This window comes from Mobula hypostoma, chromosome 10, assembly GCF_963921235.1.
Source record: "Mobula hypostoma chromosome 10, sMobHyp1.1, whole genome shotgun sequence".
Classification (NCBI taxonomy): domain Eukaryota; kingdom Metazoa; phylum Chordata; class Chondrichthyes; order Myliobatiformes; family Myliobatidae; genus Mobula; species Mobula hypostoma.
Genome location: NC_086106.1, coordinates 95,623,430 through 95,638,488, shown reverse-complemented (window position 1 = coordinate 95,638,488; position 15,059 = coordinate 95,623,430). Strand labels below are relative to the sequence as shown.

The following is a 15,059-nucleotide window of genomic DNA, read 5'->3' as shown; positions in this document are numbered from 1 at the left end:
AGGTTTCATTATGAGTCCTCCACAGCTTACAAATGCCCGGCTTACTTACAGTCTGATTATATAAATATGAGTGCTGAGGAAACTAGTGGGATTAATTTGCCAGCTGCTTCAGGGCTGGAAGCATCTTCTATTGTACTGCCTTTCCTACTTGTGAACTGTTCATGTTAGAACAATCCATACGAAAGAAGTTCTGTTGTTATCTGGAGGAGGAGGGGTGGGAAAAGATCTGTAGCTTTTTTTTAAGAATATCTGTTTTTCATAGTCCAGAGAATGTTTCCTCTTGTATATTTCATTTATTCATGGGCCCTAACTTTAAAGATAGTCATAAAAATCACATGGGAATGAAGATGAAACTTACTTACCCATAAGGACCTCATTATTCCAGAAAGAAGGTAAGGTGAATTGTACAGACACATTTTAGTGGAAACTGGAAGAAAGGAGCCCAAGTTCATAGCAAGATTTAGGAGAAGGATGGCTTGTGTTCACAAGGTACTTCCTATATGTACGACTGGTAAATGGCATATTTTTTGTAAGTTATTGAATTCCTTGCAGAAGTGGAGATTTTAGCCTTTGTGTTTCATCAATTCATTTGTGCAATTTTGACTTCTAAATGAACAATACATATGCAATTTGTTGTTGAATAATGTTTAAAGAGTCTTAAAGCATTTCTCAGCCAGAATCAGATAAATATGGATGACAATGAAACAAAGAAGTTACCAGCAGCAAAATAATAGAGTTTAAAAGGAAAAACTGGCTAAAACAGAAAATTCCATAAAAGGAATGGACACATCATTATAAACTGCGACAAATGGTGGGTAAATTGAGTGGTGGAGTACAAGAGATATCCAGTCACATCTTTCCACTTGAAATAGCATTGTATATTTATGTCGGAACTTATTCTTGTGATGAATACCAATTCAACAGAAGCTTTTGTAATAAATGGGCACCACAGGACACTGCCTGTAAAGATGTGATTTATATTTGAGCATTCGAATCAGGTTTATTATCACTGTCTTATATGATGTGAAATTTATTGTTTTGTGGTAGCACTGCAGTGTAAAGACCAAAAAAATTACACTAAATAACAAAATAAATAATACATGTATGTAAAGTAATGTCACAAGAAGAGCACATATCAAAGTCATGCCCTCTTCCTGCTACTACCACTGGGCAGGAGATCCTGAAGCATCAGATCCCACACCACCATGTCAGGAAAAGCTAGGAGCCTACTAGCTGAACCGGCCTGGATGACTTCAATCACTACCACTCTGAACTGATTCTAACACCTACAGCCCAACTTTGAAGGACTCTTTACACCTCATGCTCTCAGTATTATTTTTATTTGGACAGTTTGTCTTCTTTTGCACATTGGTTGCTTGCCAGTCTTCATCTACTTATGTAGGGTCTTTCCATCAACTTCTATTGCGTTTCTTTTTTCCTGTAAATGCCTGCAAGGAAATGAACCTCAGGGTGGTACTTTGATGATAACTTTACCTTGAACATTGAAAAAGGAATAATAAGGTAGTGTTCATGAACTCATCAGAAATCTGACAGTGCTGAGTAAGAAGCTGTTGCTGAATTGCTGAGAGGGGGTCCTTGGGCTTCTGTACCTCCTTCCTGGATTGCACTAACAAGAAGAGTGCATGTCCCAGATGGTGAGGACCCAGAATAATGGATGCTACCCTTCTTGAGGCATCGGCTCTTGAAGATGTCTCAGTGGTAGGGAAAGTTGTGCCCATTGTGGAGCTGGCTGAGTCCACTGCAGCCTCAAGAATCTGTGCGTTGTAGGCTCCACACCAGGCGACGATATAGAAACATATACTACCTGTAGTGTTCTCATGCAGTGTGTTGAAACTCTGACTAAACACCAAGTTAAACTGGAGCCAATGAAGACAGAGTCATAGTAAGGTTAACCATTTACTGTTCACTCTTCCACATTAACATCCTACGGTGAAAACTGTTGATAAAAAAATACAAACATATACAGTGTCTGTTTCATTCTGGAGACCACGCACGTTCTCTTCTTTTAGCGAGTGTCTCCAGCCGCCCCGAGTCACGGGCGAGGGGGTCGTGTCAAACCGCCATCGGGCTCGAGCTGACCCCGCGTTTGAAATTGAAAAGCTGGCACGCGCACCGCCCCAACCGCCGCTTCCTTAACAGAAACCGCCTTAATATTTTTACCTCAAATACATTCTTATGAACTTACAGCATTGCTTCTATAATGTTTCTTTGTGGGTAGAAACAGAGCTCTTCACGACCATGCTGCACGCATAGCACCCACCTTCACACCTTCCCGAACCAAAACGTGGTGAAACTGGAGGTGACGTCCTCGCATGTCACGATATACCACAGACAATGAATTTACCTTTGTTAAACTGTAACATAATTATCAACCTTTAACTTTAACTGGAAAATAGTTCACAACAAATCATTTAAAACATAGACCCAACAAAGTCAAATAAATGCCTTAAGGGCAACACACTCCTCGCCTGACCTTTGTAAGGTCACTATAAACATGGTATAGAACTTCAGTCTCTAGCTCAGTCTTTAGGTAGAAGTAGAACGACCTCTGTAACTGGTCTCAGGTTTCCTTTTCAGGGTTCATTGTAAATATGTGAACCGGTTGAGGTCCTACTCTTTGTTGTTTGGTAAGCGCTGGCACGGTACTCTGAATAGTAGTGGGGTGACCCAGTTGTTTGCTTCATCTCTAAAACCCTTTGTGTCCATTATTTTTAAGAAGATGGCATCTTCCACCGATGGAGCAAGTTTATTATCGTGCTTAGTTTGAGCGAAGACTGACTGTCCCGGTGTCTTCTCAGTTGCTTTACTATGCTCATGCCTTTGTTGTGCTTCCTTGATACACATAACACTGGTGGAAGGCTGAGAAATTGAATGGCGGCCTCTCTCTAGCACGTTAGTCTTGAGCGCGTTAACTGTCGGTTTGTGTACGTTGCCAGGGCACACCTCTCCTATCACCACCCAGCCCAGATCCAGACATTGGGCGAAGGTGGCGTTGTGTGGTCCATTGACCTGCTGCCTGACTTTGTGCACCCTAAGAACATCTCTTCCGAGTAGCAGGAGTATTTCCGCTTCTGGATCCAGTTCTGGGATGCGCTTGGCAATGTGGTGAAGATGGAGCTGGTGTAGCACTGCGCTTGGTGTCGGAATCTCGGATCGGTTATTCAAGATCTCATTGCACTCTAAGAGTGGAGGGAGACTGATGACGACTTTGCCATCCAGCGACTCGAGCTGGAAGCCTTCTGCCTTCCTGCCATATGCTTCTGCGATGCCAGAGCAAGTTCTGAGGTAGTATGGGAATGGATTACCCTTTACGTTGAACAACTCGAAGAACTCTGGTCTCAGTAGTGAGTGGTTGCTCTGGTCATCCAGAATTACACAGGCCTTGATGGCTTTGTCTTTGGCTCCCTTAGGGTATACCTTAGTAAGGCAGATCTTTGAGCACGAACAGCTCAACTGACCTGGACCGCAAAATTCTGTGCAGTTCGAGCTGACAATAGTTGTATCAGAGTGATGCTCTCCCTCCCCGCCATCCTCTTGTGTGAACGGAGGAGCCTCAGCAGATTGCGGTGACGGGCCGGGATGCATGGCTCCATCGAGATTAGTGCTGTTACATTCCGAGCACTTTACGGGGAACGTACACTCTTTAGCAAGGTGGGAGGTAGAGGAACAGCACTTAAAATTTATTCTTTTTGCCTTGAGAAGGGCCTTTCTTTCGTCAAAGGGTTTGTTTCGAAACATTCTGCATTTTTTGAGGGGTGGGGTTTGTTGTGCAATGGGCAATTCTTGCTAGGGTCATCGTTGGTTGCAGAGACCAGTTTTATGCATGGAGATGGGTTTATTGATGACAAAATTGTTTGAAATGGGTTTGATTGGCTTGGTGTGAGTTGTGGTGCTGCCTTGATTCAAGAAGCTAGGTCATTTCGCCTCTTCGCTTCCTTGCACACAAACCTACTAAAATACTCACAGGGAGGGAATCGACCACTGTTCTCTTCCTTGTACTCTGAGCCAATAGACACCCATTTTTCCTGCAGCCCAAATGGAAGCTTGTCCACAATTGGTCCAACTCCACGTGAGGTATACAGATACGACAGGCCAGTTAAATAGCCATCTTCTTTAGTACCTTGAATCTCCATGAGTAAATGTCCGAGTTCTTGTAATTCAGTGTGGTCCTTGGCTGACACCCTCGGAAAATTGTCCAGCCGTTGCAATAGCGCCCTCTCAATAATTTCAGGGGCCACATAGCAGTCCCGAAGTCTCTCCCATGCTTTGTGTAAGGCTAGCTTGGGGTTGCTGACGTACACTGAGCGTATGCATTTCACCTGTTCACTTGATTCCTTTCCCAGCTGTTTAGTCATAAGGTCCAACTCTTGGGTTGCTGCGAGCTGGACTCCGCTGCTGGCACTGGTGAATGAGGAGTACCACGCACTGTAATTTTCAGGTTTATCATCAGACTGGTACAGTCCTGAATTGACGAGGTCTCGTCGCGCTAAATACTGTGCCAAGGGTTCTGCTGCAGGTGGCGTGCCAGCTGGGGGAATATGTTGGGGAACATATGACTGAGCGTGTACGCTCATGATGTGATTTGATGTTCTGACTTCAACCTTTGTCTCTGATCTCACCGGATCTGGTAAGTTTGGTGTCGGGAAGTATTCATAGTCAGCCCTTTCATACTTGAGTTTGTGGCAAGGGTACAATTGTGAGTTGTCTTCCCCAGGTAAATGCCATGCAACAAAGCTTCCTCGTGATTTCACATGAGATGGGACGCCAACAGGCAAGTATGGAGAGGGAGAATGAACCTGCAGGTCAATTTGAGATTGGACATATTCGCTGGTGCGTTCCAATTTGGCCCTTTCTGACATAGAATTTCCTGTTTTGTCTAAAACGTGCATTTCTTCAGCGTTTTCCAACACTTGTGCTTCCACCACGGCTGCATCAGCTTCTCGTAGCGTCAGCACTTCTAACTCTGTATCTATCCTTGCCTTTTCCAACTGGTTTTCCGCTTTTCTGGCAGCCTTTTCCATTTTCAGTTTTGCTTCTTGGTTAGCATATGATGCTCGCACCTTGGCGGCTTCTGCTTTAGTTCTTGTGAGGGCAGCCACACTTGTCGATGTCCTACTGCTCTTGGTGCTGAGTGCAAGTGACTTGATGCTTGGTCGCGAAGCCATCATACCACTTGTTAAAACGTCTAATGATTATGGCTTTTCACAGTAGTGTTCTCATGCAGTGTGTTGAAACTCTGACTAAACACCAAGTTAAACCAGAGCCAATGAAGACAGAGTCGTAGTAAGGTTAACCATTTACTGTTCACTCTTCCACATTAACATCGTATGGTGAAAACTGTTGATAAAAAAATACAAACATATACAGTGTCTGTTTCATTCTGGAGACCACGCGCGCTCTCTTCTTTTAGCTAGTGTCTCCAGCCACCCCAAAGATGCAGGTCCGGATATTTGGAGGGTACGGCCCAGATCCGGGTCAGGATCCATTCAGCAGTCTTATCACAGTTGGAAAGAAGCTGTTCCCAAATCTGGCCGTACGAGTCTTCAAGCTCCTGAGCCTTCTCCCGGAGGGAAGAGGGACGAAAAGTGTGTTGGCTGGGTGGGTCATGTTCTTGATTATCCTGGCAGCACTGCTCCGACAGCGTGCGGTGTAAAGTGAGTCCAAGGACTGAAGATTGGTTTGTGTGATGTGCTGCGCCATGTTCACAATCTTATGCAGCTTCTTCCAGTCTTGGACAGGACAACTTCCATACCAGGTTGTGATGCACCCTGGAAGAATGCTTTCTACGGTGCATCTATAAAAATTAGTAAGGGTTTTAGGATCCTATATCGACATAACCTGAAAGGCTGCTCAGCATGGAAGAAGCCACTGCTCCAAAACCGCCATAAAAAAGCCAGACTACAGTTTGCAAGTGCACATGGGGAAAAAGATCTTACTTTTTGGAGAAATGTCCTCTGATCTGATGAAACAAAAATTGAACTGTTTGGCCATAATGACCATCGTTATGTTTGGAGGAAAAAGGGTGAGGCTTGCAAGCCAAAGAGCACTATCCCAACCATGAAGCATGGGAGTGGCAGCATCATGTTCTGGGGGTGCTTTGCTGCAGGAGGGACTGGTGCACTTCACAAAATAGATGGCATCATGAGGAAGGAAAATTATGTGGATATATTGAAGCAACATCTTAAGACATCAGTCAGGAGGTTAAAGCTCGGTCGCAAATGGGTCTTCCAAATGGACAATGACCCTAAGCATACGTCAAAGTTGTGGCAAAATTGCTTAAAGACAACAAAGTCAAGGTATTGGAGTGGGCATCACAAAGCCCTGACCTCAATCTGATAGAAAATTTGTGGGCAGAACTGAAAAAGCGTATGCGAGCAAGGAGGCCTACAAACCTGACTCAGTAACACCAGTTCTGTCTGGAGGAATGGAACAAAATTGTGAGAAGCTTGTGGAAGGCTACCCAAAACATTTGATCCAAGTTAAACAACTTAAAGGCAATGCTACCAAACACTAACAAAGTGTATGTAAACTTCTAACCCACTGGGAATGTAATGAAAGAAATAAAAGCTGATATAAATCATTCTCTCTACTCTCTACTATTGTTCTGACATTCCACATTCTTAAAATAAAGTACTTACTTACTTAACACTTTATTGTCGCCAAACAATTGATACTAGAACGTACAATCATCACAGTGATATTTGATCCTGTGCTTCCTGCTCCCTAGATTACAAATATTAAATATTAAAAATATTAAGAATAGTTAAAATTAGTAAATATTAAAATTTTAAATTATAAATCATAAATAGAAAAATGGAAAGTAAGGTAGTGCAAAAAAACCGAGAGGCAGGTCCAGATATTTGGAGGGTACGGTCAGGATCCGTTCAGCAGTCTTATCACAGTTGGAAAGAAGCTGTTCCCAAATCTGGCCGTACGAGTCTTCAAGCTCCTGAGCCTTCTTCCGGAGGGAAGAGGGACGAAAAGTGTGTTGGCTGGGTGGGTCATATCCTTGATTATCCTGGCAGCACTGCTCCGACAGCGTGCGGTGTAAAGTGAGTCCAAGGACGGAAGATTGGTTTGTGTGATGTGCTGCGCCGTGCCGTGTTCACGATCTTATGCAGCTTCTTTCGGTCTTGGACAGGACAACTTCCATACCAGGTTGTGATGCACCCTAGAAGAATGCTTTCTACAGTGCATCTATAAAAATTAGTGAGGGTTTTAGGGGACAGGCCAAATTTCTTTAGTTTTCTCAGGAAGTAAAGGCGCTGGTGGTTGTGATTCTAACTGACCTACGACAGGGAATGTGTTCTAGGATTAAATGTCAATAATTGTGAAAAACTGAGTTTAAATGTATTTGGCTAAGGTGTATGTAAACTTCTGACTTCAACTGCATGTAGTGCCATTTTCTCGGTCTCCAGAGCCAGTGAGATTGTGTCCAATGTAGATCTGCTGTAGCAGTAAGAAAACTGTAACACATTCAAATTCTTGCTCAAGCCATAAACAACCTCTTGAAGAACTTCAATACTGTAGACATGAATGCTACTGGTCAATAGTCAGTGAAGCAGCTCACCCTGCTCTTCTTGGGCACTGATTATGATCGATCCCCTTCTGAACCCGGTACAAACCTCTGACTACGTCAGTGAGAGGTTGAAGATATCCTTGAACTCTCTATCCAGTTGGCCCGCACTGTTTTTCAGTACCCTGCCAGGCACATGAGCGGGGTCTGATGCCTTGCAAGGGTTCTCCCTCCTGCAGGATGCTCTGACATCAGCCTCTGAGACAAAGTTCACAGGGTTGCCAGACATTCACACAGGTGTACTCTCTCTTTCAAACTGTTCAGCTCATCAGGAGTGGAGCATTATTGCCATTTATGCTGTTAGATTTCTCCACAGCTGTTGTGCATCAGACTGTCACACACAATTGTCTTTTCACTTTCACAATGGTCTTCCATAGGTCACACCTGGACTCCTTGGTCTATTCTGGATAGCTGGTCTTGAATGCACAGATCCAGCCTTCACACGATGGAAAATCTCTTGGTTCATCCAGAGCTTCTGGTTTGGGAAAACTCAGTATGTTCTTGAAGGCATGCATTCATGCGCACAGGTCGTGATGAAGTTAGTGTCAACAGTGGCACATTCACTCAGATCTCTGGATATAGTCCAGGCCACTCACTGGTGCTACGGTCTTCAATCTCTCCCTACGTGCCAGGAGTCGAAGTACAGCCAAGTGATTGGACTTGCCAAAGTGTTGGCGCAGGGTCGCCTAGTCATCATCTTTGATGGTAGAGTGACAGCATTTGAGTGTGATGGCTCCTCTGGCTCTGCAGGGGACATGTTAGCAGTAGTTTGTAAGAGATTTCTTCAGGCTGCTCTGTTTGAAGTGCCCCACAATGAAGGGAAGGAGTCATGTTGTACTGTCTCATGGCTGTTGATCATTCTCTTGGACTATCAATTTTGTTTCAGTGACTCTTGGCTCCGTGGATGCACTTGTGGGGGATATTGATATTTGGAATTGCCCAACGTAATTTTAATGGCCAAAACAAAACAGAGTCTACTGATATTCAATTGGAATCTTTACAAGAATTTGTCTCTCTGAGAAACAAGTTTCCTTTTTTCCTCTTTTTAAACTTCATGCCATTTGGAATGGTTACCTGAAAACCAACCAAGACCACTAAGAGACTATGCCAGCATACTCAGCACAGTGGGACGTGCTTCCAAACAACAAATCTCCAAATCAAAAAAGGTACATTCAATCCTTTATTACAAAACCAGCAAAGACAAACAATCTTGCAGCGATAAAAACTAACAAAACAAAACTAGTAGATATAATGCTTTAACTTGACGTTTAATAGCGATATCAGTGTTCAAGCAGCGTAATAAAGCAATCCAATTACCAATCTAGTTAGCAAAATAACAAAATTAGTGTAATTAATTAACATATTCAAGCATTCCAATAACGTCCCAATTAGTGGTCAACAAAAAATATAATTCCCCAGACTCATTACCCCTCAACTAGACTAACTGATTGAGTGTGAATACGTAACTATACTCATTTGCTTTCACCACACCTCAACCCATAAGACAAAGGAGCAGAAGTCTGCCATTCAGCCCATCGAGTCTGCTCCGCCATTTTATCATGAGCTGATCCATTCTCCTATTTAGTCCCACTCCCCCGCCTTCTCACCATAACCTTTGATGCCCTGGCTACTCAGATACCTATCAATCTCTGCCTTAAATACACCCAATGACTTGGCCTCCACTGCTGCCTGTGGCAACAAATTCCATAGATTCACCACCCTCTGACTAAAAAAATCTCTTCGCATCTCTGTTCTGAATAGGCACCCTTTAATCCTTAAGTCATGCCTTCTCACACTGGACTCCCCCATCATGGGAAACAACTTTGCCACATCCACTCTGTCCATGCCTTTCAACATTCGAAATATTTCTATGAGGTCTCCCCTCATTCTTCTAAACTCCAAGGAATACAGTCCAAGAGCGGACAAACGATCCTCATATGTTAACCCTCTCATTCCTGGAATCATTCTAGTGAATCTTCTCTGTACCCTCTCCAACGTCAGCACATCCTTTCTTAAATAAGGAGACCAAAATTGCCCACAGTACTCCAAGTGAGGTCTTACCAGCGCCTTATAGAGCCTCAACATCACATCCCTGCTCCTATACTCTATTCCTCTAGAAATGAATGCCAACATTGCATTCGCCTTCTTCACCACCGACTCAACCTGGAGGTTAACCTTAAGGGTATCCTGCACGAGGACTCTCAAGACCCGTTGCCTCTCAGAACTTTGAATTCTTTCCCCGTTTCAATAATAGTCTGCCTGTTTATTTCTTCTGCCAAAGTACATAACCATACACTTTCCAACATTGTATTTCATTTGCCACTTCTTTGCCCATTCTTCCAATCTATCCAAGTCTCTCTGCAGACTCTCTGTTTCCTCAGCACTAACAGCCCTTCCACCTATCTTTGTATCATCAGTAAACTTATCCACAAAGGCTATCTATTCCATAATCCAAATCGTTGATGTACAATGTAAAAAGAAGTGGCCCCAAGATGGACCCCTGTGGAACACCACTGGTAACTGGCAGCCAACCAGAATGGGATCCCTTTATTCCCACTCTGTTTCCTGCCAATCAGCCAACGCTCTATCCACGTATGTAACTTCCCCGTAATTCCATGGGCTCTTATCTTGTTAAGCAGCCTCATGTGTGGCATCTTGTCAAAGGCCTTCTGAAAATCCAAATATACAACATCCACTGCATCTCCCTTGTCTAGCCTACTTGTACTTTCCTCAAAAAATTGTAATAGGTTTGTCAGGCAGGGTTTTCCTTTAAAGAAACCATGCTGAGTTCTGCCTATCTTGTCATATGCCTCCAGGTACTCTGTAACCTCATCCTTGACAATCGACTCCAACAACTTCCCAACCACCAATGTCAAGCTAACAGGTCTATAATTTCCTTTTTGCTTTCTTGCCCCCTTCTTAAATAGCGGAGTTATGTTTGCAATCTTCCAGTCCTCCGGAACCATGCCAGAATCTATCAACTTTCGCAAGATCATTGCTAATGCCTCCACAATCTCCACAGCTACTTCTTTCAGAACATGAGGGTGCATTCCATCTGGTCCGGGAGACTTATCTACCCTTAGACTATTCAGCTTCTTGAGTACTTTCTCTGTCATAATTGTGACTGCGCACACTTCTCTTCCCTGCCACCCTTGAGTGTCCGGTATACTGCTGATGTCTTCCTCAGTGAAGACTGATGCAAAATACTTGTTCAGTTCCTCTGCCATCTCCTTATCTCCCATTACAATTTCTCCAGCATCATTTTCTATCAATCCTAGATCTACTCTCACCTGTCTTTTACTCTTTATACACTTGAAAAAGCTTTTAGTATCCTCTTTGATATTATTTGCTAGCATCCTTTCATAGTTCATCTTTTCCCTCTTAATGACACGTGACAGATTACCATAATAAATGTGGCGCAAAATACAATACAAACAGAAGATACATACACAACTCCAACAGACAGAAAATAGATACACAGCTCCTGCACCATCAATTCATTTACTCTTTTGTCACTTGTTTTTGGTCAACAGCCCTAACTTCAGCTTTTCAATTCCAATGTGCCTTTCAATAAGAGCACTCCAGTACAGTCAACCAGAAATGCAAATTTGGTTTCCCACCTTACATTATTTTTATCCCAATTTTCTCCTTCTTTTCTCTAACCCAAATTAAAATAGTGGTTTTTCTTGTTTAAGCCAAATCTCCGTTGTATGACCTGTTTACCCTGCTTCAAGCACTTCTCAGCCCTGTCATCCAAGCTGTCTGGCCTTCTTTTTGTACTTTGGCTTAGGCCCAAACCATTTCTGGGCCCCATCCACTTTCTCCTCAGTAGCAGTCACAGGCTCCTTTTGTCCACAACGACCCACATTATGCATTAATGTATACATTCAATTTTGATGGCAAAATCTTTTGAATTAATCTTCAATGCAATCACGGTTGTTTTCTAAATTCGAATTCTCATGTTTATGGGCCACACGTCTTTATACTTTATTATATCATTTTATTTTGCATCCCTGTTATATCCCTTTAATTTGTAAATTAAATCCATTTTACTGGAGCATTATACATTCAATAACAACTAAATTGATTCCAGTGAATTATTAAATAAACAGCACATTGCCAATTCATAACTCAATTACAAACTCAACACACAGTATAGCCAATTTCAATAAGAGTAAGTAACTTACACTGAGGAAATGTAATCCAGTTCTTCCAGATTTCACTCAGTGCACCTCGGTCATTTGCTGCCTTACTCCCACTGAAATGCAAGTACTCAAAATAATCCATCAACTACCCACTGCATCATTGTATGCCTTCATTATTAAGTAAACTTAATAAGTACACAGCAGCGCCTTTCAGTTCCTCAGTATAAACATCACCGAGGATCTCACATGGTCTGTACATACCGGTTGTGCGGTGAAAAAAAGCTCAACAGCGCCTCTTTCACCTCTGACGGTTGAAGAAGTTCGGCGTGAGTCGCCAAATCCTCAGAACTTTCTCCAGGGGCACAACTGAGAGCATCCTGACTAGCTGCATCACTGTCTGGTATGGGAACTGTACTTCCCTCTATCGCAAGACTCTGCAGAGAGTGGTGCGGACAGCCCAGCGCATCTGTAGATGTGAACTTCCCACTATTCAGGACATTTACAAAGACAGGTGTGTAAAAAGGGCCTGAAGGATCATTGGAGACTCGAGTCACCCCAACCACAAACTGTTCCAGCTGCTTCCATCCGGTAAACGGTACCGCATAATTAAAGACAGGACCAACAGGCTCTGAGACAGCTTCTTCCACCAGGCCATCAGACTGATTAATTCATGCTGACACAATTGTATTTCTAAGCTATATTGACTGTTCTGTTGTAAATCTTACTGTACATACTATTTATTACAAATTACTATAATTTGCACATTACACATTCAGGCAGAGACGTAATATAAAGATTTTTACTCCTCATGTATGTGAAGGATGTAAGTGATAAACTCAATTCAATTCAATATTACTTCAAATGTTGGATCATAAATTATTCCAGCATTGGGCAAACAATCTTCTCCATTTTCTCTTTAGTCCATTTATGGAACCTCATTTCAGTTTCCATATTTTCTCAGGCAACATTTTTTTATAAATGTTCATTTCCTTTATTCAGTCTATGACCAGCAACAATTATTTAAATATTTAAATAAAATACAGCTCTCCATATAAGACCATCAGGATGTGAAATAGAAGACAACTGAAAAATTCTGACAAGAGAAAAGGTTTATTGAGAAAAGTTTGTTTGATGTGAAACAAAAGCTTTTCTTAAAAAGAAAAAAAAGTGAAATCATGAAGAGAATAGGTGAGGGTAGTAAAATTGATGGAAGGACTTTCAATAAAATACTGCATAATAGGCCCACAAAGAAAATGGAAGGCAGGGAATTGAAAAATCACTGTTTTTCCAGATACAAACTTGAATATGGAATTAAAAGTGCTGGTGAGTATTCAAAGTTTTAATCATTTAAATCTGACTAGTTGACCCCAGTTCTGGTTACACTTATTCATAAAGATGTCAAGGTCTTGAAAAAGATTGACAATAATCATATAAATGTTTTTCGATCTCCTGTTGTCTGCAGAGACCTGAAAATCTGACATTGTTTACTTTGGAACAGAAATAATTAAGAGGAAAATTTTACAAAATACCATAATTAGTTTTAATATATTATATAACAAACAGTTAATTCTGCTGTGGATAGCTTTATACAGGCCGTCTCCAAGTTACGAATGGGTTTCATTTTTACAGATGTCCCTGTCAATTTTTGTTCAAAGTTGGAAAATACACAAAATCACTGAATACTGTAACCAGACCTCCAGAGTTTTGTAATGAGTGGTATTGATGAGGGCCAATTAATATCAACAAACATCTATTGTCCTGTTGAATCAGGATATGCAATGCTTAATGACTGGTTTCAATTGACTTGATGTATTAGTGGCTGCTATTTTTTTAAACAAGAGTATTGATAGAAATGCAAACAACAGGAATTCTGCAGATGCTGGAAATTCAAGCAACACACATCAAAGTTGCTGGTGAACACAGCAGGCCAGGCAGCATCTCTAGGAAGAGGTACAGTTGACGTTTCAGGCCGAGACCCTTCGTCAGGACTAACTGAAGGAAGAGTGAGTAAGAGATTTGACAGTGGGAGGGAGAGGGGGAGATCCAAAATGATAGGAGAAGACAGGAGGGGGAGGGATGGAGCCAAGAGCTGGACAGGTGATTGGCAAAGGGGATATGAGAGGATCATGGGACAGGAGGTCCAGGGAGAAAGACAAGGTGGGGGGAACCCAGAGGATGGGCAAGGGGTATAGTCAGAGGGACAGAGGGAGTAAAAGGAGAGTGAGAGAAAGAATGTGTGTATAAAAATAAATAACGGGTGGGATACGAGGGGGAGGTGGGGCATTAGCGGAACTTAGAAAGCACAATTAAACCACACAAAATACTACATAAGCAAGTCACAAAGATTTCTGGACTCATGATTCTTAGTCACTACTTGATTGTTACTGTAATGGGAACTCCAATTTTTGACTTGTAAAATCACCCCTGGATCTCAGGCACCGATGGTGATCCCCGTCCTGGTTGAAGTTCAAAGAACATTAAAAAAAAAGCCCAATATATCCATAAGCTTCAGAAATGCATAGTAATCACCAGACAAAGTCAGACCTTTTTTTCATGCTATTTACACAGCCTGTTTTTGTTTCTAAACACATTGTGTGTCTATTAACACAGTTCTCAGAAATCAATTAAACATTTTAATCATTACCCATATCTCATTGACACACAACATTCCATTGGGCTTTCAAAGTACATTAAAGTTTACATATAAACAATAAGCCCAAATCCAGACAGATATTCGTATGCTACAAGATCGTTGTCATTGACATGACATTCAATGTTTTACAAAATCTAATATGCTACAAGCATTGCGGTTTAATATATCCATGCATTGTTTGAAAGGGTGAAGGAATTGGATTTAATAATAAACACAGAAGTCAATTAATTAAATTGGAGGAGAAAATGCACATGCTGTAGTTTTGGATTGGATTTCCAAGGAACATTCTTTTATTCTTCGTAGATCTACATTTGTTTGTGTATATAAGAAATATGTTTTCTGGTTCATTTAGACTGTATTATCTTGACATTCTGCTGGTGTCTGAATAGGGATTAACTTGTTAATTTTGCAGATGTCGATTCTTTATCAAAATATCAATGATGAAATTATATTCATGTAAAAGAAACCATAATTATTACGCATGTTAATAACATTTTGTCCACAGTATCCAAGTACAATAGTGACCAAACTTGTACATACACACTATTTCCAAACATGAAGAGAAGGGGAAATCGAACCACAGAATGAATAAAAGGTAGCAGCATAGAAATTATCATGTGTGAAGAGCAGGGAAGATGATACGATTACAGCAGCATGGAATAAC

General features: G+C 41.8%; 1 protein-coding gene across 1 annotated transcript in view; it reads right to left on the bottom strand.

The window, feature by feature from the left end:
• The window catches only part of LOC134353053 (non-POU domain-containing octamer-binding protein-like), a 100,432-nt gene that overhangs the window by 84,997 nt on the left and 376 nt on the right, over positions 1-15,059 (bottom strand). The window lies entirely within an intron of this gene.